Source organism: Anas platyrhynchos, chromosome 11 (assembly GCF_047663525.1).
Source record: "Anas platyrhynchos isolate ZD024472 breed Pekin duck chromosome 11, IASCAAS_PekinDuck_T2T, whole genome shotgun sequence".
Taxonomy (NCBI): Eukaryota; Metazoa; Chordata; class Aves; order Anseriformes; family Anatidae; genus Anas; species Anas platyrhynchos.
In genome coordinates, this window is record NC_092597.1 from 252723 (window position 1) to 276795 (window position 24073).

Below are 24073 nucleotides of genomic sequence, written 5' to 3' on the forward strand. Positions count from 1 at the left end.
TCTAGCTCTTACCTCTCTGCTGTCTCCCCTTTTCTCCTACCAAGTCTGTCACTGCAAGTGGCTACCCATAAACATTATCAGCATTGAAGAATGCTACCATATGCTGATGCAGTATAGTAATGTATTTTGTTAACAGGCAAAAGCAAACGAGGTCGTACTTGTCTGGAGATATCGCAGTTCTTAGTGACTTTTGCTTCAGTTCATGAGAGTTACTCCACTTGTGCAATTTCCAGGATGCCGTAGTATCTCTTCTCAGCAGCAGTTTCTTTAAAAACAAACAGGGCCTGAAAAGACAAAAAACGTTTTCTTTGAAGTGATGACAAAAATACTGACCTGTGCAGTATTTATACTGGTAGTACTTAGAATAAGTAGGATTTAAACATTCTGGAAGACCACCCTGTCACCATTAATAAACAAATACAGTATTTCAGCTGTTGGAGGGAAGAATCAGTGTATTTTCAATTTCAGTATCATATAGTTTCAGTCAGAATATTTTGGTGAAGCATGATTACCCTGAAATTGAAACTCACATTTCTAGAAATGTTTGATGAAAATGATGCAAATGAATTACAATACAAAAAAAGTACTTATTGCAGAGATTAACTATAAGCAGATGAAAGCTGTTGATCAGAATGAATCAGTTTAGCTTCTCATGGTCGGTTTTTACTGCGAGCCTATAGAACATGGAAAAAAATTACCTGTTAAATTTATGTTGAAACTTACCGTGTATGAATTTTCATCACTGACCACATGTCTAATGATCTAGCGATGACAAAGCAGCACATTCAGTTTAAACATATATATCCTGTTCCCTTCAAGATGCTAATATCCAGCAGATGGCATTGTAATTAAACTTTTGCTATGTGATAAATTTTTCCCTTACTCTTAATTTTCTGTGCTCCAGATGATCAATGCTATTCCAAGATATTGAGGAAGATTTGACATCATGAAATTAAGAAAACTGAATTGATTCACTTAATCTAAATTCTCTGAATAATTTAGTGTTCTCCAAAATGGATGCATATATAACGTGGATGCATATATAACGTGGATGCATATATAACTTAAACTACAGCTTTTTATGGAAAGGAATGTGAATAGTTGCTGTCATGGCAGTAATTGCAGTTATTCAGATGAATGAACCTTTTACTCCTTTATTAGAGGCTTCCCAGATGTTGAAACCAATATAGTCCCAAACTATGCAGCTTGTGATTTCTTTTCTCTCTTAAGGAAGAGATTAGAAAGGTGTTATATTTGCAAATATATTTTGCTCAATTTGTGAGTTGTAACTTGTCTTTTTTTCCACTCACAACAATTTTTGTAAGGAATAAAAATAGGCAGAAGATGCATTTAAACAAATAAGTAAATTAATATTTTCAGCCATTTAATTTTTTTTTTAATTAGTATATATCTGCAACAGTAACTCTTAGGATAAATATTCATGTATTTGTGATCATCTAATGGAACTGTGATTACATAATTTTTATTCCCTGTTTTCTGTTATCTTTCAGTGGATTACCTGACTCAGGCATTTCGTTCCCTTTGCGTGGACTTGAAGACAGATGAAGGAAAGATCTTATTTTTGCAATACCGATGTGTGCCTATCATACTAAGCCACTTAACTATATCCAAAAAATGTCTCCTTTTTATTGCACTTAATGCATTAGTTGAGATGGCCATGAACAACGATAAAAGTGAGTAATTGAAAAAAATACATACAAAGTTATGATGAAAGTAGGTGAGGTAAGCATAAATACCAAATCAAAAATAACGTGCTGCTTCTCTATAAATAACCTGATCTAGCATTAGCATTCATTTGTGTCATTTAAATTCATTAGAGATATAAAGTATGTTTCTGAATTGTCCGTCTCTTCTCACTGTCAGCATCCAAGCTTTACATCTTGTCCTGGTTGCTTTCTTAGTGGTGTGATTTTTTTTGATGTTTAGTTTAGCTTTTCTGTTTATTCCACTGGTTTACCTTGCTGATGTTTTGCCAATGAGTAATTTTCTTTTGAAGTAAGGCTGTGCCAGGGCAGCCATTTCATGAAATCCTGTTAGCAGGTGGAGATAAAATAAATAAATAAATAAATAAACTTTTATCTTTTTTTACCCCCCTAATGTGAACAGCTCACCCCTAGCCATTTTTCACTTTAAAGTAATTGGAAATGGCACATCTGTAAGGGATGGTTATGTTTCAATGAGTTGTACTGTGGTGTGGTCCTATAAAAGGGTTAATAGTCTCCTTCACAGTGGTTTTCCAGGTGACACAGGCAAAGAATCAGTTGATAACAATCTGGGTGAACACACAAGTAGTGAGCCATTCCAGTGTCATGTGGAACAATCCTTGTTAATTTTCTTAAAATAAAAAGTATTCATTGTTTTTTGGAACAGAAAAGGGAAGGAGAAGGGACTGCTGCTATTTGTGAAATGTATATTGTTGGCTTGGGGTATTTTGTTACCATGTACTATAGGGGCAAAAACAGAAAGCGTGTTTGACTTGGGATGGAACAACGTTGAGTTAGAAGGCATTTTGTAGTGAGATAAGTGGCAGAAAGATTTACCTGATGTTGTTTTCATCCTTTTTAAGACCGTGTGGTTAGTTTATCTATTTATTTTTTTTACACTAAAGTATTTCTAATCATCATAATTTTGATCGGTATAGTAACTGGGAAAGAAAAACCTAAGCAGGGTTGATGGTATCTGACATTACTTTGAAGAAAAATTCCACTAACAGTACATGTTCTGTTATCTAGTAGTAGTCATTTCGATCTGCTGGATGCCTAGATTTGGAAGAATAATGGAGATAAATTGTGACAAGTTCACATTTTGCCATGTTGCTTGTAACCTTGTTGCATGTCAAATGTAACCGTTCAGGTATTGGTACCATCTGTTTCCTATCTATACGTAGTATCTTAATGACAAATTAGAATTAATAGTCTTATTGCTGTTCATCTTTACTGGCACGCAGCTTTTCATGTACCACATCCCTGTTTGGTTCAGGTGTTTCACATCCAGAATCCTGTCAATCTGTCTTGTTATAAAGGTAGTTCCTGGCTTCCAAGGTGTAGGTTTTTGTTCTGGTCTTTTCTGATCTTTGTAAACTTCTGTTCAGTCCAACTTACTTCTGTGACATAAGGAATCCTGTTCTGTTTTTAACCTTTTTTATTGCTTTTTTTTGTGTGTGTATGTTTGTGATGGTCATTTAAGAATGAGGGTGGCCTCCCGTACATCCTGTGTCATAGCTGCGTGAAGGTCTTGCACATCTAGGAAGCTGAAGAACAATTGATACCATCCTGAGGTCAACATGTACTGGGTGATGGGCTGGACCTGTCCTTGGGCTCTCTTAACTCGGGGTCACCCACGAAGGCATCCACACTCGAGGGGCCTTGCACTGACTGTTACCTCGCCTGCCCTCCGTTGTGCTATAACCACTGGCTCTTAGCAGGCCCAGCTGTTGACGACGAGAATCAGTTAAACTCAGCAAATGGTTCCAATCTTGCCAGTGACTGTGTAAGAGACAGCAGCTCATCAGCAAGCTGTTCAGTGTAGTTATTGGTTCTTTTTCTGTGGTCCTTATGTAACTTTTCCACGAGCTAACTCTCTATCACTCTGTTGGGTTGGTCCGCTCTCCTGGCAGATCCACATGCAATTAGAAACGAGGCAAAACCGTAATGGTTAATTTGTTAAAACATGAACTTCAAGCTGGTGTTCCTGACAGTCTTCATTTTCTGAGGTGACAGAGCTTTAGCTATAAAACAGAAATTTCTGAATGACAATAGCTGGTGAGACTTGATGCTGTGAGTGACTGATCACTTTGAGGGTAAATTTCAGATGAGTTCTGTCAACAGTGATAAATTGCTCATTGTTCATTACAGTCTACCAATGAAGTTAAGTTAATGTAACTACCAAATGCTGCAATTTTTTATGGCTCCTATGGGAGGCTTTTGCAGATTATTTAAAATTGTGTCAAATCCTGACCGGATAGATTCCAAGTTAGTTTTTCTACAGTAGTTAATAAAAACAAAATCTGTGCAGAGATGATGCAGAAAAATATGTAAAAATACACAGTTTTTATTCTTCTAGTTCATCAGATAGACAGGCATTTAAATTATATGCTTATTTTGTACATTTGTGATGATTTAAAATCTATTCTGCAAAAGCTTATTTGAAATGAATATATAAAATGAATAGATAAACAATGTAGGAAAAATCTCTTTAAATGCATGTCTTTATCAGTTTGCTTTCATGTGATTGAACTTTGTGAAACTTGAGGTATTATTTCCACTTTGGCTCTTCTGCTTTATGGTAAAATTCCCTCAGCGTATTTTTTATATTGTTTTATAAACCTCACAGTTAAAACATTTTACAGTGTATCTGTATGTATATGTGTGTGTATATATATTAATAAAGTTTTTTTAAGATACCTTAAGACCGGTATTTTTAATAATAAAATAATACAGTATTATTGAGACCAGTAAGAACAAGCCAGCAAAGAAATGCCCAAGTAAGCAGAATATGGTATTTGTTTACACCTACAAAAAGGAATTTAAGGCATTTTTAGATATTTAAGGATATTTATAGGAATAAATTGTAGGACCTCCTTCTTCTACAGTAAAAGTAGAATAATATTACAATAACTATTAATTTAATGGCATATTCGAAGTAACTATATCCTGGGGCATACCAAGTGTGTTTATACGCTAAGGGCAGAGTGCAGTGAATAGTGACTTGTTTTGTTGGATTCCTAACAAATGTGTTCAGTTCTGTGACCTATTAAATCGGTACTTATGTTCTTTATGGTGTTGCTCTAAATCAGTCTGTACTATTAGAATCAAGAGTGAAATAACACAAGGGAACAGATTTTACTTTATTCTGAATTGACTAAGTTTTGGGGAGCAGGATAAATAGAAAAGATTATACTATATGGCCATGTTTAAAAATTATCCAGCATTTTACAGGAATTGTTTTGATATTCAGGTGTTCTTATCCAACTCTGACCTCTCAATTACGATTCTGCCTGTCTTGAAATGGTACGGTGACAGTTTTGATAATGAAAAGCTGTCTAGTCATCAGTGTCTACATGTACTATTTCCGTACGTCATTTTGCAGCAGCTTAAAATATTTCCTTGTCAGTTTTTTTAGCATAGCTTAGTGTTCTCCTCATGTCATCATAAGAAAAGGAGCATTGAATAAACATGTTGAAGATGAGATTTTTTTATCTGAGTTTAAAATTGCTCAGTGTCCTGTTTTCCTTTGTTCTCAAGGGAATAGGCCTTGTTTTAATACCACAAGTGCTGGTAATATCAGAATTCTTAGGAACTTGGGTGAGTTTTGTTCGCGGTTTTACCTGATTTTTGCATCACATGCCTAGAATATACCCAGTTAGTACATTGTTCTCATGGTTGCACAGCATGAGGCGCATATAAAACCCTCAAAAGCTATAAATCAATGATTTAGTTTTCCATGAGCCAAGTGCTGTGATTAAACTTTTTAACTATTTTCTTTTACAGTTTACTTAAAGATTTTCCTGGAAGACTGCAGTAATGAACGCTTTTTCCATACTTTGGCTGCATTGCTTCAGAATCGCGAGCTAGACATTTCGATTTTGGAAAGGATTTGTTTTATATTACAGAAAGTCTCTGAAATAAAGTAATCCTTTACTACCGTTTTTCTGTTAATTGCCATTAGATCACTGAACTTGGGGACCTTTCTCTTTTTTTAAAAGCGCATCTCTGTTTTGACGTTCATTTGCTCCAATACAAATAATGCTGGACTTTCATTGTTAGCAATTATGTTTAAAATGTTTGTCACAGATATGTAAGATGAATCTCTCAATTTGCCTATATATCTGTGTAGTTCAGAATATGAACTAAAAAATAACTAGCCTAAAGAACATATATTCCTCATTTATTTAGATGACGAGAATGCTTAGAAGAAAACCCTTCTTTTCTTCCCCCTGACCTTCGGTTTTACTGAGTTACTTGGTAAAAATGTCCTCTGAAAATTGTTTTGTATGTGACTTAAATTTCAGTTTTGTCAATTTTCATCTCTATCAAAACAAACAAACAAAACAAACAAAAAAACAACACACGGTTTAAAGTCTTGAGCCATTTAAGACTTTGGGGGAATGTTAACCTTTACAGAATAGGTTTCTGTTGCTTACTGGTTACTAATTTATTATAACAAAGACCTTCAGCATGTCAGTGGTAGAATGCTGCTGAGTTCCGTTGATGTGCATTATTTAATGGGATTGTTTCATTTATAAAAGCAGGTATTTACACTAAACTGTTGCTTACATTAGAGTTAGTTATTTACAAAACTGAGGGTTTTGTTTGATTTTTCTTAGGAACAAAATTGAACTCTGGGGGAAAAAAAAAAAAAAAAAAACTTCCTGTAAAATACTCTAATTTAAATCATATTTTTCATCGGAAATAAACTAAAGGTGTACTCAGAAATCCAGATTTTTTAATTTGTTTAATTAAAAGACAACCTCACAGGTGGTGCCATAAATCTTAAGAAATGAACCTTGAAATATTCTTTAATTTTTTTATCCTTGGTTTTGTAGTAGTTCATTACTGTATTTGCCTCGATGTTATTGTGGATTTTCTGTACACATCCTGTTTCTGAAATCTTGCTTCTCACTGGGGAAATCTTTTTACAGGTTTTCCTTGATCTTCCACTGTACTACATGTAAATACCATTTAGTCAAGAGAAAGCATAGTTCTTGATGTGAGGAATGTTTTAAGAACTCCAATTCGTGTCCATAAATTCGTGTCCATAAAGAATAATTCTGTTTGAATCCTGTCTGCCTCTGGGCCCTGCACTGGCAATTTAGTTCTTGAACCACAGATGAGTGTGTCCCAGTCTCCCCCTCATTCTAGTCAATTTATCACGTCTTCAGAAAACACTCCTTAAATTTGTGAACCTGTTTGCTTTTGTTATTCCTGACTTCTAGTTCTAACAGTTACGGGTTTTTTTTCTGTCTTCTTCGAGATTGATTTAACAATGCTATAGATGTTATGTAGATGACTGTAAATAGCTGGGAAAGAATGTTTTAATTGCTCGTGAGTCGTCAACCTGTTTGGGAGTTTCAGAACAACTGATAATAACTGGTGACTGCTGGTGACTGTTATGAGATCCTTGGTATCTGGCCAGGGGGGCCAAGAGATTAAGAGGAAGAGAAAAGAAGCTGAAGGACGGTTGGGAGACAAGACCTGTGGAGAGTGTACAGAGAGTGTTCCATAAACTTGGAATAGTGCCGAGTAAGTACAAAGGGTGAGAGGAAGACTACGAGCCTTCAGCATGAAAGACCCCTAGAGACCCCCAGAGGAGACTGATGCGCATGCTCCAGTAGGAGGAACTGGACCCCGGAAGCTAATTATAATAATCTATTTTTTTTTAGAAGTAGTAATGAATATGTATTAGTCTAGGCGCATGAAAATCAGCTGCTTGATGTAACTGGTGTGCGTCCTGGTGGAGCAGAGACTCCCGGTGCACCCAGCGCTGTTTGCTTACCTCTATTCCTTTATATTCTTTTAATAAATCCTATTTTTTTTATTTAATCCTAATTTGAATCCTGAGCCATTTATAACAATTTGGGGGCTCGTCCGGGATGGTTATAGTTCCTGAATTCTGATTTAATCTAGGAGAGGTGCCCCACCATTTGGTGGCTCCTGTTTGAGTCAGATCGGGACTAATGCCATCCTGAACCTGAATAAAGGTAAGCAAAGAATTTGATTTTTTTTGAGCTCCCTTGTTGCCGGCTATTTTTTGCCCGTAATTCTGCGCGCGAAGTTTCGGACGAAGACGACAGAGTCGTTTGGATACCGTTCGGTTGGATTCCGGTGCCCGGAATCGAACCGGATGAAGACGACAGTCGTTTGGATACCGTCTGGTTCGATCCCAGACGAAGACAGCAGAGACGCTGGTGGATACCGTCCGATTGGAGTCTGGACGAAGACGACTGATTCGTAAGATACCGTCCGGTTGGGTAAGGGTACGGTTGCCAGTTTTTGTGTGTGAGAGTGTAACTGAGACTTCTAAAGTCAGCGTGGAGGTCTTTTTGTTTTCTCACTGGTTCTAATCTCCTGTCGGGGGGGCTGGGCTGGTGAGAAGAGGGATACGTGGGTGGGTGATAGGTCCTAAACCCCCTGCAAGACACTCTCACTGGGCAACCAAGGGCTGTGGGAATTGCCACTAGTAAAATTCCCGGATGGGTCAGATAAAATCGAAGACCAAGGACCAGAAAGGGAGCAAATTACCAGATATATGACCAAAAAGTCCAATATGAATAATGATTAGAAATTGGAACAATAGGGGCCCCAGAAAATTAAAGAGTAAATTAAAAATGATCCAGTATTTTATGACAGAATGACCAAAAGAACCCTTAAGACCCCCTGTATTTTGATCCACGGAGGACGGGGTCTGTCAGGCTTTGAACACTAATAGTAGAATACCCGTGGATCCAGAAAAGAGCAAGCTGAAACATTGGAATTAGAAATTAGAGAGCAATTGATTAAGAATGAATATGTGCTCCATTTGTGCCTGTGTTGCACTTATACCACCAGATAACAGGAGCCTCTCGGACCCCGAGAACCAGATCAAAAACAACCTCATGGTTCAGACTTTAACCAAGGGGTCTAAGATAAGGAGGACTGTTCACAAAGGGACAGGTTATGTGTGTGTATAGGAATGTTTATGTATATGTAACTTTTTACTAAAGCAACGTTAGGCCTGCACGACTTTGGGGGGGACTACCCGCCCCGTGCTGCACGGCACTGAGTAAACATACCTACTTTACAATCCTACTGATTGTGGAGTCAGCTTTCTGAGAGTCATTTTGTTGAGCCAGGCAGGAGACACTCTGCTCGGCTGCGGGATCGGCTGCAGCATGGACGCCCCTAGGTGCACCCTGAGTGTTTTTGCTCGGAGGGGACTCCACTCTCAGCTGCTCACCGCAGGAGCAGAGATCTCCTGAAACTGCAGACAAACGGTATGTTTTCGGCTGCTGGAGGGATACTAACTGGAGTGTTAATAATTGTATGTGTTTTTATGTATGTATTTTGTGTTGAAAGTATTTGTGTAAATGTAAGGGTTTGAAACTGATTCAAAGATCGAAGCCGAAATTCCTTTAAGTGGTATATTCTTTATTGCAGCGCTGGATGCACGGGGGATCTCTCCACCTATCGTGCATACCCAAAGCGGAAAGCAGTCTTGAATTTATACAATCAATCTATCAATATTCTACAAGCACCTATACATATGCATTACCTATCACGTTTTGGCTTAGGATGAGAAGAGTGTTGATAACACCCTGATGTTTTAATTGTTGCAGAGCAGTGCTTATACCAAGCCAAGGACATCTCAGCTTCTTGCTCTGTCCTGCCAACGGGCAGGCTGGGGGTGCAGTAAGAGCTGGGAAGGGACAGACCCAGGACAGGTGACCCAAACTAGCCAAAGGGGTATTCCATACCATCTGACGTCATGCTAAACAATGTATAGGGGTGGCTAGCCAGGGGGAGGGGGCCGGACTGCTCGGGGTTAGGCTGGGCATCGGTCAGCGAGTGGTGAGCAATTGCATTGTGCATCACTTGTTTGTACACATTATTAGTAGTGGTACTATTATCATCATTGTATTATTACTATTATTATTATTATTATTTTGTCTTATTAAACTGTCTTTATCTCAACTCACGGGCTTCACTTTCCATTTCTCTCCCCCGTCCTAGAGAGGGAGGGGGAGGGTGAGCGAACGGCTGCGTGGTGTTTAGCTGCCAGCCGGGTTAAACCACAACACACCTTTTACCCTAACATAATAATTCTGTGAGGGCATTAATGCTTGATTTAGAACTGAATACGTTGCCCCATATCAATAAGAAATTTCACTTCCATTCCTCCCCTAGCTTCATTATAATCAGTGGAGGATCCGCTAGGGTAGATTCCCCAGGTCCCCGTTATTCCTGTTGAAATCAGGGACCAATGATTACCCTAGAAAAAGGCTAGTCAATTTGTCCTCCGAAGCCAGGTCCAAACCGTTTTGTTTTATTTATTTATTTATTTATTTTCATTACATTTCAGAGTTGGTCCAAAAATTCCGTAGGGTTTTCTTTTAGACCTTGTTGGAAGCATATTCTCAATTCCCAATTCATCCAGATTTTAGTATTTACTTAGCCGTTCATAATTTTAGGGATGATTCGGGTCTCAGTGGGGTCGGTCAGGGGAATGCAGTTGTCCACAGTTCCCTGAGCGGTCCCATCGGTAATCTGAGCTCACACATGAACTCACGTTGTTTTAAGAGTTAACTGTTTTTCTGTTTCCATAACAACTCTCTCTCGGACCCATCATGATCCCTTTGCCCCAAAGGGCTAACACCCATGATTTTAAGATCTCTGCCTAGAGCAGAGACAGAACTATTAACATTCCTACATCCTCTTTCCCTGCTCATTCAACTTCAAACACCTTTAACACTTTCAACAACCCTTTTAACACTTCCTTTATCTTTCTCCAGCCTCTACTTCTCTAATGCCAACATCAAAGGCTCAGTCAGGGACCAACTTAATTCCGTACCTTTTCCCACCAAGATGCTGAAACAACATCAGTATACAACATTTCATCCTATTCTCCTTCTCAAAACCAACATTAACTGTAGCAAAACATTAGAGTTTAAAGTTCCATTTAGGGGCCACTTTTCTCCACATTCCAGCTTATAAAGCGGCCACCATTGATTACAATATTTTATCAATGTTTTCCTGTTCACACTTCCACCGGCAGATCCTCCAATATCCTTCCAGTGACTCAAAACACATCCTAACGCACTTTTCTTAGGAATTTCACTGCTTACTCGCCCCCCCATTTTCCAGTTTATACTTTCAGAATACACGTGTTACTTACAAAAGCGTATCACAAAAACGTATCACTCACAAAATTACAGGCACGCAATATCTTTCAGTAGCGATGTCACAAAGCTACTATTACCAGCAATATTGCTAAAATCACAATAACAATAGTCAGAGTCAAATTCCACATGCGATAACTCAGAAAACCGAACTGTGTAACACCATAACGATATCTTTCTTATAACAATGCCACAAACCTACTATTACCACCAGAAAAATAGCCAAAATCACAGTAACAATAACCAGAGTTAAATACCGTACTCCATGAGTCAGAAAACCGAAATAAACAACACAATTCCAGATGGACCTTAAAGCGAGCTCTTTCCTTAAGGTCCCCAAATATACTTATGGTGCTTACCACAAAGTATATACCAAACACTGCCTCGCAGAAGATCACCTTCCGACTTACAGACAGTTCCAGATACAGATGGACCTCAAGGTCCCCAGATACACTTGTGGTACTAACCACAAAGTATATACCAAATACTGTCCTGCAGAAGTCACCTTCCGACTTACTGGACAGTCCCAGATGACCGGCCTACCAGAAAACCAAACCAGAATAAAGAATATACTCACTTACAATGATGGGGTCCTTGTCTGCCTCCGCAGTGATCCGGTGAGTCGAGGAGTCCCTCCGGGAAATCCCGGGGGTACCCTAGGGAGTCCTGTCCCCAGCGGGTCCTGCGGTCCGGCAGAGAGGTAGTCCCATCTGGGGTGCCAGATTGATTCAAAGATCGAAGCCGAAATTCCTTTAAGTGGTATATTCTTTATTGCAGCGCTGGATGCACGGGGGATCTCTCCACCTATCGTGCATACCCAAAGCGGAAAGCAGTCTTGAATTTATACAATCAATCTATCAATATTCTACAAGCGCCTATACATATGCATTACCTATCCCCGCCTTCCCTCGCTTCTCATGCTAATTAGCCTTTTGGCACCTTGCGCCTGCGTAGAGCCTCCCAAGAATTGTGGGCAGGGGTCTTTGGGACGTGGGCAGGGGTCTTTGGGAGGAAGACCCCGAGTCTTCCTCACAGTGTACTTTTCACCTTTGGTCAGGAATCTGCTGAATTGGCACGTTTCTTAATTGCGAGAGCTGGTTGTTGCCAATTCTTCCGTTTGTTGTATCTTTATAATGAATTCCAATGTCCAATTTTGAGATTTATAGTCCTTACATTTGTTTCTCTGTCTGTCTGCCGCTTCCTTATCATGAGTTCCAGTGTCTTGTTTTGAGATATACAGTCCATGTCTGGGGATTGTCCTTGCCTCCCCAATGCCTCCCCAATACCTCCTTAATCAATCCCCCCTTTTCTTTTCCCATGCAAATTCTTTTGCATCAGATACTTTCATTATTTACAGTAACAAAACAAAGCAGGCATCTAAACAACATGCACACAAATATTCCTAACACTACTAATGTTATAGAGCAATGAACACTTGTTTCAAACATTGGAAATTGGGCAACCAGGAGGTTAACTTATTCCATATTTCACTAAAACTCCATGAAAGATCATCTTTACTGATCTCATGTAGGACCCTTGTCTGCTTCCATATTTCTTCCAGGTCGGTAGAGATCCTTCCACTCTGATCTACATACATACAACAACTTGTATTTATTACTGTACAGACTCCCCCTTGAGCGGCCAGTAACAAGTCTAGGGCCATCGGATTTTGTAATACTACCTGTGATAAACTAGGAATCTCTTCTTGTTGAGCCTTTATAGCATCCAGAGTTTTGTTTTCTAACTTCTCTATAATTGCAGAAATATTAACTATCGCCTTTTCCAATTCACTCACTCCTAACCATGTGATAAACCATCGAACAAAACTATGAAAAGCGGTGTGTCTCTCTATCAATGGATTGTTAATTTTTCGTCTAATTCTCCGGATATGATTTCTCAAATAACCTCGAGGCGCTACATCATGTATGGTCAAATTGGGGACTACTGCTCCAAGAGTGCAAGTTCCCTAGTTCCCTTCCAATTCTCGGGCAAGACCTTACGGGCTGTATCATTGTATAGCCAATACCACCCTTTTCCTTCTGGAACCAGCCAGCTGGTTGAATTTGCCCAACTGCTAATTGTACTAATATCAATTGTTTGATTACAAGATGTCTGATTTCCCACATAAGTAGTACCCGTATTTATACAATCCTGTTTTCCCATACCCTTAGGCGGGTTACACCTTTGTACACATACATAGTAAGATTCCAATGGCACAAAGCTACTAACTTCTAGTTCCAAAACTTCTTCATATTTTTTTGACCCAAGATGTGTTTTCCCACAAATTAGTCCAAGATAAGTTTGCAGGCAAGGGAATCCCAATTATCGATATACCCTTATTCCCATGCTGTGGCAGATGGGTGCATACCCAACAGTTCGTCTTATTAATCACTTGAGATGCAGTTTGTATTAAGGTCAGGTGTAAGTTCTCATCCCAAGTTGCCCATCCCAAATCTGACAACCATATCCCCACAATCATTAGGATCTGGAAAAACACAATTTTGCTGGTCCAATTGGGGTCATGGTCCATATCCTCGCCGGGGCCTTTTTCACCTTTGAATCGTGGATCCAAGCTGCTTGCTCCTTAATCTTAATGGCGGTGCGTGTTGTCAGTAATACCTGGTATGGTCCCGTCCACTTTCCTTCCATTTTTCCTCTAGGGGTTGTCCTGAAAAAGTCTTCATATATATAATCCCTGAGCTTAAAAGGGTGGATTGGTTGATCCAACCATCTAGCCCAGGTCCTGAGAACAAATTTATGTACTTTATTTAATTATTTCTGAAGTTCAGTTATATATGCATATAAATATTCTAATCCTAACTGCGTTCGATCCTCTCCACTAAATAGAAATGGATACGGCCTTCCATATAAGATTTCAAAGGGACTCAAATTCCCTTTTTATTCTAGGTTTAACTCAAATTCTAAGTAATGCTAAAGGGAGGGATTGAGGTCATGACAAATTAGATTCTTGTCCGATTTTAGCTATTTGTTGTTTAATTAAATGTTTCATTTTTTCTACCTGTCCACTTGCCTGCGGTCTATAAAGAGTATGCAGTTGTCTTTAGAATATCTTTAGAATCCTACTTATCTGTTGTACCACTTGCACACAAAAATGTGAAACTCTATCAGAAGACATTGCTACTAGAATCCCAAAGCATGGTATTATTTCATTTAACAAGACTTTAACCACTTCTTCTTGCTTTGTTTGTTCGACAGGGAAAGGCTTCAGGCCTTCCTGAAATCATGTCAGTCAGAACCAGTAAATAACAATACCCCCCTTTTCTAGGGAGTTCTGAAAAATCAATTTGCCACAGTTGCCCCGAATAATTCCCTTTACTGATTATTCCAAATTTTATTCTATTCTTGGTATTGGGGTTATTGTGTAAGCAAATGCTACATTGTTGAGTTACTTGTTTTATTGTTGTATATAAATTTTGTTCCACTAATGTCTGACTCAGGCTCTTATGCAATGTGTCAGCTCCCCGATGTGTTTTATTGTGTTCTGTAAGAACTATGGGCCATATCAAATTAGAGGGTATTATTACACAGTTATCTTTTAAATATACTCATCTATCTGGTTTCATTTTACCTTTCAAATCTTCAATTAATTTTAAGTCTTCTTTTGTATAATTTGGCTTTTTGGTTCATATATATAGTTTGGATTTTACCGTCTGGTATTAAAGACAATGCCTTCACCTCAGTTATTTCAGCTGCCTGTTTAGCCTCCTGATCTGCCAATCGATTTCCAATTTCAAAATCAGAGTTTCCCTTTTGGTGTCCTTGACAATGCATCATAGCGACCTTTTCTGATTGTTTTACAGCCTGTAACAATTTTAAAATTTCTTCAGCATGTTTTATCTGTTTTCCCTGAGCAGTCAGTAATCCACGTTCTTTCCAAATCGCTCCATGAGCATGTACCACGCCGAATGCATATTTAGAATCTGTCCAAATATTTACCCTTTTTCCAGCTGCCAGTTCCAATGCTCTCGTGAGAGCAACTATCTCCGCCTTTTGAGCTGATGTTCCAGGGGGTAAAGGCTTAGACTCAATTACCTGCTGAGTAGTTGTTATAGCATATCCAGCTTTACGTTGTCCTTGTGTAACAAAACTGCTCCCATCCGTGAACCAAGTTTCTTCTGCATCTTCCATGGGCTCCTCCTTAAGGTCTGGTCGGCTGGAATACACAGTCTCCATAGTTTCTAAACAATCATGAATCACAGGTTCCGCCGGAGCATCACTAAGAAAAGAGGCTGGATTCACAATATTAGTTATCACAATTTCCACATCGTCCTGTTCTACCAATATTGCTTGATATTTCAAAAATCTCTGAGGAGATAACCAATGAGCCCCCTTTTGTTCTAAAACTGCTGACACAGTGTGTGAGACAAACACTGTTATCTTCTGCCCCATTGTAAATTTCCGGGCTTCTTGTATATTCATAATTACGGCTGCCACTGCTCGCAGGCAGCCTGGCCATCCTTTACTTACTTCATCCAATTGTTTAGAGAAATAAGCCACTGCCCTTTTGTAAGGTCCCAACTTTTGTGCTAGTACCCCTAAGGCCATACCCTGTCTTTCATAGGAGTATAACCAAAAGGGTTTAGACAAATCTGGTAAACCAAGAGCTGGGGCTCGCATCAACTCCATCTTAAACTTCTTAAAGGCTGCTCGGGCTTCTCCTGTCCATATTAGTCTTATGCAGTTATCTTTAATTAAATCATACAAAGGCCTTACAATTAATCCATAATTGTTGATCCATAATCTGCACCAACCTGTCATTCCTAGGAAAGTTCGTAATTCTTTAACAGTCTGTGGTTCTGGGGTACGACAGATTGCTTCCTTGCGTTCCGTCCCCAATTCACGTTGTCCTCCTGAGATCTCAAATCCTAGGTATGTCACGTGGGTTTGAACCAATTGTGTCTTCTGTTGTGAAACCCGGTATCCATTCATTCCTAGGAAATTAAGGAGGCTCACCGTCCACTGTATGCAGCTTCCCCTGTCTTCGGTAGCAATCAAGAGATCATCAACATATTGCAGCAGGACCCCTGCAGAATTGGGGGCTTCCCAGGATTCAAGTTCCTTTGCAAGTTGATTACCAAAAATCGTAGGGCTATTTTTAAACCCCTGAGGAAGCACTGTCCATGTCAACTGGACTTTTCGTCCTGAGTCAGGATTTTCCCATTCAAAGGCAAAGAGGTTTCGGCTTTCTGGGGCCAAGGTTAAACAAAAGAAGGCATCCTTTAAATCCAGTACGGTAAACCAGACCAACTTGTCCCTTAACTTGGTCAATAGCGTATAAGGGCTTGCTACCACAGGGTGTATGTCTTCAGTGATTTTACTTATGTCCCTCAAATCCTGAACTAACCTATAGCTTTTTTTCATCTGCCTTTTTAATTGGCAATATGGGTGTATTGTATTCTGATTCACATTCAATCAATAATCCATACTGTAAAAATTTATCAATTATCTCTTTAATTCCTTTCCTATCTTCTATCCTCAAAGGATATTACTTAACCTTAACGGGTTTCTCTCCTGGCTTTAATTTAATAATTATTAAGGTCACATTTTTGCTCTTCCAGGGACTTCGGTAGCCCAAACTCCTGGACATATTGATCTGTGATCTCTAAAGGTATTTCACTTTTAGGGTCAGTTTGTATTAGTGCCAAGCTTAACACATTTATTAGTTGTTCTTCTCCTATTCTTAATTTCATTTTCCCTTTTTCAACGACAATTTCTGCTCCTAATTGCTCTAATAAATCTCTACCTAAGAGTGCCCATGAGGAGTTAGGCATATATAAAAATCTGTGTATGCCCCATTGTTTCCCTAACTTGTACTTCAAAGGTTCACAAAAATAAGCCTTTTCGGTTACACCTTGTCCTGGTTTCAGTTAGAATAGAGTTAATTTTCTTCCTAGTAGCTGGTAGAATGCTACGTTTTGGCTTAGGATGAGAAGAGTGTTGATAACACCCTGATGTTTTAATTGTTGCAGAGCAGTGCTTATACCAAGCCAAGGACATCTCAGCTTCTTGCTCTGTCCTGCCAACGGGCAGGCTGGGGGTGCAGTAAGAGCTGGGAAGGGACAGACCCAGGACAGGTGACCCAAACTAGCCAAAGGGGTATTCCATACCATCTGACGTCATGCTAAACAATGTATAGGGGTGGCTAGCCAGGGGGAGGGGGCCGGACTGCTCGGGGTTAGGCTGGGCATCGGTCAGCGAGTGGTGAGCAATTGCATTGTGCATCACTTGTTTGTACACATTATTAGTAGTGGTACTATTATCATCATTGTATTATTACTATTATTATTATTATTATTTTGTCTTATTAAACTGTCTTTATCTCAACTCACGGGCTTCACTTTCCATTTCTCTCCCCCGTCCTAGAGAGGGAGGGGGAGGGTGAGCGAACGGCTGCGTGGTGTTTAGCTGCCAGCCGGGTTAAACCACAACACACCTTTTACCCTAACATAATAATTCTGTGAGGGCATTAATGCTTGATTTAGAACTGAATACGTTGCCCCATATCAATAAGAAATTTCACTTCCATTCCTCCCCTAGCTTCATTATAATCAGTGGAGGATCCGCTAGGGTAGATTCCCCAGGTCCCCGTTATTCCTGTTGAAATCAGGGACCAATGATTACCCTAGAAAAAGGCTAGTCAATTTGTCCTCCGAAGCCAGGTCCAAACCGTTTTGTTTTATTTATTTATTTATTTATTTTCATTACATTTCAGAGTTGGTCCAAAAATTCCGTAGGGGTTTCTTTTAGACCTTGTTGGAAGCATATTCTCAATTCCCAATTCATCCAGATTTTAGTATTTACTTAGCCGTTCATAATTTTAGGGATGATTCGGGTCTCAGTGGGGTCGGTCAGGGGAATGCAGTTGTCCACAGTTCCCTGAGCGGTCCCATCGGTAATCTGAGCTCACACATGAACTCACGTTGTTTTAAGAGTTAACTGTTTTTCTGTTTCCATAACAACTCTCTCTCGGACCCATCATGATCCCTTTGCCCCAAAGGGCTAACACCCATGATTTTAAGATCTCTGCCTAGAGCAGAGACAGAACTATTAACATTCCTACATCCTCTTTCCCTGCTCATTCAACTTCAAACACCTTTAACACTTTCAACAACCCTTTTAACACTTCCTTTATCTTTCTCCAGCCTCTACTTCTCTAATGCCAACATCAAAGGCTCAGTCAGGGACCAACTTAATTCCGTACCTTTTCCCACCAAGATGCTGAAACAACATCAGTATACAACATTTCATCCTATTCTCCTTCTCAAAACCAACATTAACTGTAGCAAAACATTAGAGTTTAAAGTTCCATTTAGGGGCCACTTTTCTCCACATTCCAGCTTATAAAGCGGCCACCATTGATTACAATATTTTATCAATGTTTTCCTGTTCACACTTCCACCGGCAGATCCTCCAATATCCTTCCAGTGACTCAAAACACATCCTAACGCACTTTTCTTAGGAATTTCACTGCTTACTCGCCCCCCCATTTTCCAGTTTATACTTTCAGAATACACGTGTTACTTACAAAAGCGTATCACAAAAACGTATCACTCACAAAATTACAGGCACGCAATATCTTTCAGTAGCGATGTCACAAAGCTACTATTACCAGCAATATTGCTAAAATCACAATAACAATAGTCAGAGTCAAATTCCACATGCGATAACTCAGAAAACCGAACTGTGTAACACCATAACGATATCTTTCTTATAACAATGCCACAAACCTACTATTACCACCAGAAAAATAGCCAAAATCACAGTAACAATAACCAGAGTTAAATACCGTACTCCATGAGTCAGAAAACCGAAATAAACAACACAATTCCAGATGGACCTTAAAGCGAGCTCTTTCCTTAAGGTCCCCAAATATACTTATGGTGCTTACCACAAAGTATATACCAAACACTGCCTCGCAGAAGATCACCTTCCGACTTACAGACAGTTCCAGATACAGATGGACCTCAAGGTCCCCAGATACACTTGTGGTACTAACCACAAAGTATATACCAAATACTGTCCTGCAGAAGTCACCTTCCGACTTACTGGACAGTCCCAGATGACCGGCCTACCAGAAAACCAAACCAGAATAAAGAATATACTCACTTACAATGATGGGGTCCTTGTCTGCCTCCGCAGTGATCCGGTGAGTCGAGGAGTCCCTCCGGGAAATCCCGGGGGTACCCTAGGGAGTCCTGTCCCCAGCGGGTCCTGCGGTCCGGCAGAGAGGTAGTCCCATCTGGGGTGCCAGATTGATTCAAAGATCGAAGCCGAAATTCCTTTAAGTGGTATATTCTTTATTGCAGCGCTGGATGCACGGGGGATCTCTCCACCTATCGTGCATACCCAAAGCGGAAAGCAGTCTTGAATTTATACAATCAATCTATCAATATTCTACAAGCGCCTATACATATGCATTACCTATCCCCGCCTTCCCTCGCTTCTCATGCTAATTAGCCTTTTGGCACCTTGCGCCTGCGTAGAGCCTCCCAAGAATTGTGGGCAGGGGTCTTTGGGACGTGGGCAGGGGTCTTTGGGAGGAAGACCCCGAGTCTTCCTCACAGTGTACTTTTCACCTTTGGTCAGGAATCTGCTGAATTGGCACGTTTCTTAATTGCGAGAGCTGGTTGTTGCCAATTCTTCCGTTTGTTGTATCTTTATAATGAATTCCAATGTCCAATTTTGAGATTTATAGTCCTTACATTTGTTTCTCTGTCTGTCTGCCGCTTCCTTATCATGAGTTCCAGTGTCTTGTTTTGAGATATACAGTCCATGTCTGGGGATTGTCCTTGCCTCCCCAATGCCTCCCCAATACCTCCTTAATCAATCCCCCCTTTTCTTTTCCCATGCAAATTCTTTTGCATCAGATACTTTCATTATTTACAGTAACAAAACAAAGCAGGCATCTAAACAACATGCACACAAATATTCCTAACACTACTAATGTTATAGAGCAATGAACACTTGTTTCAAACATTGGAAATTGGGCAACCAGGAGGTTAACTTATTCCATATTTCACTAAAACTCCATGAAAGATCATCTTTACTGATCTCATGTAGGACCCTTGTCTGCTTCCATATTTCTTCCAGGTCGGTAGAGATCCTTCCACTCTGATCTACATACATACAACAACTTGTATTTATTACTGTACAGACTCCCCCTTGAGCGGCCAGTAACAAGTCTAGGGCCATCGGATTTTGTAATACTACCTGTGATAAACTAGGAATCTCTTCTTGTTGAGCCTTTATAGCATCCAGAGTTTTGTTTTCTAACTTCTCTATAATTGCAGAAATATTAACTATCGCCTTTTCCAATTCACTCACTCCTAACCATGTGATAAACCATCGAACAAAACTATGAAAAGCGGTGTGTCTCTCTATCAATGGATTGTTAATTTTTCGTCTAATTCTCCGGATATGATTTCTCAAATAACCTCGAGGCGCTACATCATGTATGGTCAAATTGGGGACTACTGCTCCAAGAGTGCAAGTTCCCTAGTTCCCTTCCAATTCTCGGGCAAGACCTTACGGGCTGTATCATTGTATAGCCAATACCACCCTTTTCCTTCTGGAACCAGCCAGCTGGTTGAATTTGCCCAACTGCTAATTGTACTAATATCAATTGTTTGATTACAAGATGTCTGATTTCCCACATAAGTAGTACCCGTATTTATACAATCCTGTTTTCCCATACCCTTAGGCGGGTTACACCTTTGTACACATACATAGTAAGATTCCAATGGCACAAAGCTACTAACTTCTAGTTCCAAAACTTCTTCATATTTTTTTGACCCAAGATGTGTTTTCCCACAAATTAGTCCAAGATAAGTTTGCAGGCAAGGGAATCCCAATTATCGATATACCCTTATTCCCATGCTGTGGCAGATGGGTGCATACCCAACAGTTCGTCTTATTAATCACTTGAGATGCAGTTTGTATTAAGGTCAGGTGTAAGTTCTCATCCCAAGTTGCCCATCCCAAATCTGACAACCATATCCCCACAATCATTAGGATCTGGAAAAACACAATTTTGCTGGTCCAATTGGGGTCATGGTCCATATCCTCGCCGGGGCCTTTTTCACCTTTGAATCGTGGATCCAAGCTGCTTGCTCCTTAATCTTAATGGCGGTGCGTGTTGTCAGTAATACCTGGTATGGTCCCGTCCACTTTCCTTCCATTTTTCCTCTAGGGGTTGTCCTGAAAAAGTCTTCATATATATAATCCCTGAGCTTAAAAGGGTGGATTGGTTGATCCAACCATCTAGCCCAGGTCCTGAGAACAAATTTATGTACTTTATTTAATTATTTCTGAAGTTCAGTTATATATGCATATAAATATTCTAATCCTAACTGCGTTCGATCCTCTCCACTAAATAGAAATGGATACGGCCTTCCATATAAGATTTCAAAGGGACTCAAATTCCCTTTTTATTCTAGGTTTAACTCAAATTCTAAGTAATGCTAAAGGGAGGGATTGAGGTCATGACAAATTAGATTCTTGTCCGATTTTAGCTATTTGTTGTTTAATTAAATGTTTCATTTTTTCTACCTGTCCACTTGCCTGCGGTCTATAAAGAGTATGCAGTTGTCTTTAGAATATCTTTAGAATCCTACTTATCTGTTGTACCACTTGCACACAAAAATGTGAAACTCTATCAGAAGACATTGCTACTAGAATCCCAAAGCATGGTATTATTTCATTTAACAAGACTTTAACCACTTCTTCTTGCTTTGTTTGTTCGACAGGGAAAGGCTTCAGGCCTTCCTGAAATCATGTCAGTCAGAACCAGTAAATAACAATACCCCCCTTTTCTAGGGAGTTCTGAAAAATCAATTTGCCACAGTTGCCCCGAATAATTCCCTTTACTGATTATTCCAAATTTTATTCTATTCTTGGTATTGGGGTTATTGTGTAAGCAAATGCTACATTGTTGAGTTACTTGTTTTATTGTTGTATATAAATTTTGTTCCACTAATGTCTGACTCAGGCTCTTATGCAATGTGTCAGCTCCCCGATGTGTTTTATTGTGTTCTGTAAGAACTATGGGCCATATCAAATTAGAGGGTATTATTACACAGTTATCTTTTAAATATACTCATCTATCTGGTTTCATTTTACCTTTCAAATCTTCAATTAATTTTAAGTCTTCTTTTGTATAATTTGGCTTTTTGGTTCATATATATAGTTTGGATTTTACCGTCTGGTATTAAAGACAATGCCTTCACCTCAGTTATTTCAGCTGCCTGTTTAGCCTCCTGATCTGCCAATCGATTTCCAATTTCAAAATCAGAGTTTCCCTTTTGGTGTCCTTGACAATGCATCATAGCGACCTTTTCTGATTGTTTTACAGCCTGTAACAATTTTAAAATTTCTTCAGCATGTTTTATCTGTTTTCCCTGAGCAGTCAGTAATCCACGTTCTTTCCAAATCGCTCCATGAGCATGTACCACGCCGAATGCATATTTAGAATCTGTCCAAATATTTACCCTTTTTCCAGCTGCCAGTTCCAATGCTCTCGTGAGAGCAACTATCTCCGCCTTTTGAGCTGATGTTCCAGGGGGTAAAGGCTTAGACTCAATTACCTGCTGAGTAGTTGTTATAGCATATCCAGCTTTACGTTGTCCTTGTGTAACAAAACTGCTCCCATCCGTGAACCAAGTTTCTTCTGCATCTTCCATGGGCTCCTCCTTAAGGTCTGGTCGGCTGGAATACACAGTCTCCATAGTTTCTAAACAATCATGAATCACAGGTTCCGCCGGAGCATCACTAAGAAAAGAGGCTGGATTCACAATATTAGTTATCACAATTTCCACATCGTCCTGTTCTACCAATATTGCTTGATATTTCAAAAATCTCTGAGGAGATAACCAATGAGCCCCCTTTTGTTCTAAAACTGCTGACACAGTGTGTGAGACAAACACTGTTATCTTCTGCCCCATTGTAAATTTCCGGGCTTCTTGTATATTCATAATTACGGCTGCCACTGCTCGCAGGCAGCCTGGCCATCCTTTACTTACTTCATCCAATTGTTTAGAGAAATAAGCCACTGCCCTTTTGTAAGGTCCCAACTTTTGTGCTAGTACCCCTAAGGCCATACCCTGTCTTTCATAGGAGTATAACCAAAAGGGTTTAGACAAATCTGGTAAACCAAGAGCTGGGGCTCGCATCAACTCCATCTTAAACTTCTTAAAGGCTGCTCGGGCTTCTCCTGTCCATATTAGTCTTATGCAGTTATCTTTAATTAAATCATACAAAGGCCTTACAATTAATCCATAATTGTTGATCCATAATCTGCACCAACCTGTCATTCCTAGGAAAGTTCGTAATTCTTTAACAGTCTGTGGTTCTGGGGTACGACAGATTGCTTCCTTGCGTTCCGTCCCCAGTTCACGTTGTCCTCCTGAGATCTCAAATCCTAGGTATGTCACGTGGGTTTGAACCAATTGTGTCTTCTGTTGTGAAACCCGGTATCCATTCATTCCTAGGAAATTAAGGAGGCTCACCGTCCACTGTATGCAGCTTCCCCTGTCTTCGGTAGCAATCAAGAGATCATCAACATATTGCAGCAGGACCCCTGCAGAATTGGGGGCTTCCCAGGATTCAAGTTCCTTTGCAAGTTGATTACCAAAAATCGTAGGGCTATTTTTAAACCCCTGAGGAAGCACTGTCCATGTCAACTGGACTTTTCGTCCTGAGTCAGGATTTTCCCATTCAAAGGCAAAGAGGTTTCGGCTTTCTGGGGCCAAGGTTAAACAAAAGAAGGCATCCTTTAAATCCAGTACGGTAAACCAGACCAACTTGTCCCTTAACTTGGTCAATAGCGTATAAGGGCTTGCTACCACAGGGTGTATGTCTTCAGTGATTTTACTTATGTCCCTCAAATCCTGAACTAACCTATAGCTTTTTTTCATCTGCCTTTTTAATTGGCAATATGGGTGTATTGTATTCTGATTCACATTCAATCAATAATCCATACTGTAAAAATTTATCAATTATCTCTTTAATTCCTTTCCTATCTTCTATCCTCAAAGGATATTACTTAACCTTAACGGGTTTCTCTCCTGGCTTTAATTTAATAATTATTAAGGTCACATTTTTGCTCTTCCAGGGACTTCGGTAGCCCAAACTCCTGGACATATTGATCTGTGATCTCTAAAG

At 39.6% G+C, this 24073-nt stretch overlaps 1 protein-coding gene across 1 annotated transcript in view; it reads left to right on the forward strand.

Moving 5' to 3' along the window:
• The window catches only part of LOC119715212 (uncharacterized), a 44245-nt gene extending 39816 nt beyond the window's left edge, over nucleotides 1–4429 (forward strand). The window contains exon 14 of the mRNA XM_072043277.1: nucleotides 1512–4429. The gene's annotated coding sequence lies outside the window, so the exon portion shown is untranslated. The remainder of the gene's footprint in view (nucleotides 1–1511) is intronic.
• Nucleotides 4430–24073: the final 19644 nt, after the last annotated feature.